Below are 3,900 nucleotides of genomic sequence, written 5' to 3' on the forward strand. Positions count from 1 at the left end.
TTCTTGCCGTGTTAATATTCTTTTAATGATTCATTGCTGATATAACCACTGTGTTTTGCATCAGGTATTGATGGGTAAAGGTTTAAGGGTAAATTGTGGCATTTCTACAAATTAGATTTTCTTTTTGGCTAATCTTCCTCAGAAAAGACACTTTTTTTTTTTTTTTTTTGTCCTAAAGTAATGTTTATATCTAATCAATGCTCAATTTGTTATGCAGGCTATTTCAGCAGTTGTGTGGTCAAAAATGACAACTGTTTCTATGTTTCCTATTTTAAGTGTATTTCTTTGCACTGTTCAGAGAACCATTTGTGCCTTGTTTTTCTTTTAAGCTGCCTTGAGGAATCAGTTAAATCGTGATTTTTTTCTCTTTGGAACGTTTAAAATCTAATTAAGTACGTGCTGCTGGTCTGTAAGCCAGCTTTTTTTTCAGGGTGGAGAAAGCATTTTTAATGTTTTAAGGGGAGGGTTATAGGAAAACTATATAATAGATAATATACTTTTATATCTGATTTGAGGGTCAGATCAGTGATAAATCAATGATCAGTTAATGTACAAACTGGACAGTTCTGAACTGTAAATTAATTGTGCTGATTAATTACTGACTGAATTAATTAAGAAAATCTAAACATGTTTCAAACTTAAATGCATTCTCTCAGTCTGTAACAGATTAGTGTAAATTTCCCTGTGCTTGATTTAATTTCAGGCATCAAGAACTTCAAATATCATGATCATACTTGAAGAGCATAATCTTTAAACATTTATTCAAACCTGTGCGTTACTGAAATGAGCATGAAAGCTTTGTGAAGATAAAATATTGCCAGAACTGATGAATATGCAACTGCGGATACAAGTGATTATTAATGAAAATACAGGAGACTGTATTTTTTAAATTCTGACACAAGACGCTTTCCTCAAAATCAAGAATGCTTTAAGTCTAAATGTACAGTGTTTTTACACAGTGAAATATATCTGAAGACAGTATTTTACAAGAACCAGAAAGAAGAGCTGTGAGTATAAGTGAAGATAAAGAGGATGAGGGAAACCGTGAGGTAAATCAGTATCTTAGGCCTATTACTGTTTTACATCTAAAGTACCTATTGCTTTACTAACACAATAATATTGCCATTGTGTTTAATTGTAGATTGTTCTGAGTGTATTTGTTCAACAAGGACAAATTGGAATAAGTTACTATGACAGTCATGATTATTCTCTGTATTTTATGCTGGACATGATGGACAACAGCGACCTCCACCTGCTGGACAGAGGTACTACACCTCAAGTGTCTCTCAGTCTGTTCTCTAATATCAGACAGTGTACAGTGCATAATGCATTAGGGCAGATTAGGGACACTGTTCGCTCCATGCCCCAGTGCATCCACCTTCAGTGAAATCAGTCAAAACGTCACCGATGATCTTTTCTACATTGCCACGTACATCAGTAGTGGTGAGACTGAATAATCGACTAATGCATGTTTATTTATTTATTTTTTTGTTTGTTGCAATTGATGTTTGTCAAATTATTACAGAATTAATGTAATTGCCTTGGGTTTGTCATTCTCCATTGCAGGTGGAATTTGAAGGAAGCTGAAAACCGATTCACTGTTAGGCCGAATGTTGATCCTGTTATTGATGAGAGTGAGTAGTTCAGATTCATATTGGCATTATACATAAAAAACTAGAAGAATAATAAAGTGCAGTATACGGTAAAACTAAATCCTTGTTCAGACTGTCAGTCTAAATCCAATTTTGAGCATTTCTGATTGGAATCTGTTTGTTCATGATTACAATAATAAAAAAATTAAAACAAACCTTGCACTTTCAAGTTGAAAATTACCAGTAATTTTTTACTGATCAATCCTAGTCCTTTGTTGCATGTGAGTAAAAAATTATGTAATCAGAATAGGCCACAGTTTTCATTTTAATTATATGCATTTTTCGTTTTTGTTTTATTCACTTCTTTACAGAGAAAAGAAGGATGACGGGTCTCCCAGATTTCCCGACGGATGTGGCTCGTGCTGAACTGGAAAACCTGGACCCTTGTTTCTCCACCTGAGCATCATCTACATGCCTCTGGCCAGGAGGTGATTAATGCTACCCTCCATTTATTAAAGTGTGATGTGTTAACTAATTGTTGACACCGAGCTATTAACATGAAGGTTGCAGGTTCAAATCCTTGTTGGAGTGACCCAATAAATGAAGTGTCAGTGAGATGGCCATTGTGCCCCTGAGCGGGTCACTTGACCCCAGCTTGCTCCCTGCAGGATGACTGTTCCTGTAATTAATGCACTGCAGCAAGATAATGGCAAGCAGCTGTAACGACTGTACAGTAACAACTGTGACATCTGGGTTAACAGAAGCAGCAAAGAGCGGTTTCATTTAATAAAGAAAGAGCTTGCAGTTAGTCACAGAATTTCAATTTATTGTGACATTTCTGTGCCACCAAACAGAACTCGAAAAATAATGATTGATAATAAAATGATAATTTTAGTCTTATGTGTCCTTTTTTATTTTGAATTCCTGCTAACTTGTTTAAGATTATAGTTTAAAAAATCTAACCTTTATTGCATATGGATCAAAGTGCTTCCTTTCAAGAGAAAAGCATGGTCATGGTACTGTAACTAATATTAATCAAATTAAAATGTGCACATGTGGAGTACATATTTTAGGTCTCTTTGTCTTAGACTCATTAATGTTTGAGGGGTTGATAAGAGCTGATTTTTGCATTTCATTTATGGATTATTTCAGTTCCTATCAAAGGACCAACTGCTTTACTGTAGCACTCGAACCAAAGAGCTGGACAGCATGCTGTGAGACCTGCAATGTGACACCATAAGTCCTTTCTTTCTTTCTTTCTTTCTTTCTTTCTTTCTTTTGAATAATGAATTAATTGCACAGAACCCTTACCATGTCTTTTAAAACTGTCTGTAATCATGTTATTTTTTTCCAGATCTGGAGATGGCGGTAATGAGGAAGCTCCAGTCCTCAGTGCTTCAGCGAAGCGACTGTTTGTATAAGGTCATGTCTCTGTGTGCAGAGCTGGACTGTCTCATTGCTTTAGCTCAGGCTTCTCTGGATCACTGCTGCTGCTGTCCAACCCTGACACCAAAACCACTGACTGGCCCTGATTGAGTCACGGTACAAATCATCTCTTCTAATGAGATGAATTTTCTGATTTCTCTATTCTTCTGTTTATATGTTTATCTTTCTCTGTCTTTCAGACATCCGTTGCTGGAGCTGTGTACTCCAGTATTTGTGTCAAACACCTACATCAGCTCCGAAACTGATGGCAAAGTGAAAGTTATTACAGGACAAAATTCCTCCGGCAAGAGCATCTATCTAATACAGGCAAACTCAGCAATAAATATCACAGATCTTACATCCACGTAGCACTGTACATAAGCTTATTTCTTAATAAATAATAAAACATTTCATAGGAATAATAAAAAAGACACTATAAATGTACCAAGACAATGCACTTATATTACTATGAATGGGAGAAAGTGCAACATGCAATATAGTGGAATAAATCCCTTCATTAAGTTCCAGTTTCCAGTCAGTGTCCTGAGATGCATGCTTTGGACTGCACGTGCACATCTTAAATGAAATAAGATTTAAAGAAAAGAAACATCATTCATGGGTCAGTAAATGTCAGATTTTTATTGCTGAATTGAAATGTTTTTCAAATGTGAGTTTGGCAAGCTGTTTTTGAGATTTTGGTATTTTCCCGTTCAAGTTGATAGAAATTAGTCTTGTGTGCCAGAAAAAGATTCACGGAGGCATTACAACTATGTACAATGAGTGAACTGACTTTACTTGAAATGGACTTTACTTAAAATGGACTAAAGACAGGGTTCCATGACACTTGTTTGGTAATAATCCTAAATGTAGGCATTTCATCATT

The 3,900-nt window shown here is 35.6% G+C and overlaps 1 long non-coding RNA gene across 1 annotated transcript; it reads left to right on the forward strand.

Annotated features, from left to right (window-relative positions):
• The first annotated feature begins 1,963 nt into the window (after nucleotides 1-1,963).
• Nucleotides 1,964-3,345, forward strand: LOC132123275 (uncharacterized). Its single transcript, XR_009426482.1, has 3 exons — nucleotides 1,964-2,080; nucleotides 2,947-3,134; nucleotides 3,218-3,345. It is a non-coding gene; the product is annotated as an uncharacterized LOC132123275 (long non-coding RNA).
• The last annotated feature ends 555 nt before the right edge of the window (nucleotides 3,346-3,900 follow it).

Source organism: Carassius carassius, chromosome 41, assembly GCF_963082965.1.
Source record: "Carassius carassius chromosome 41, fCarCar2.1, whole genome shotgun sequence".
Classification (NCBI taxonomy): domain Eukaryota; kingdom Metazoa; phylum Chordata; class Actinopteri; order Cypriniformes; family Cyprinidae; genus Carassius; species Carassius carassius.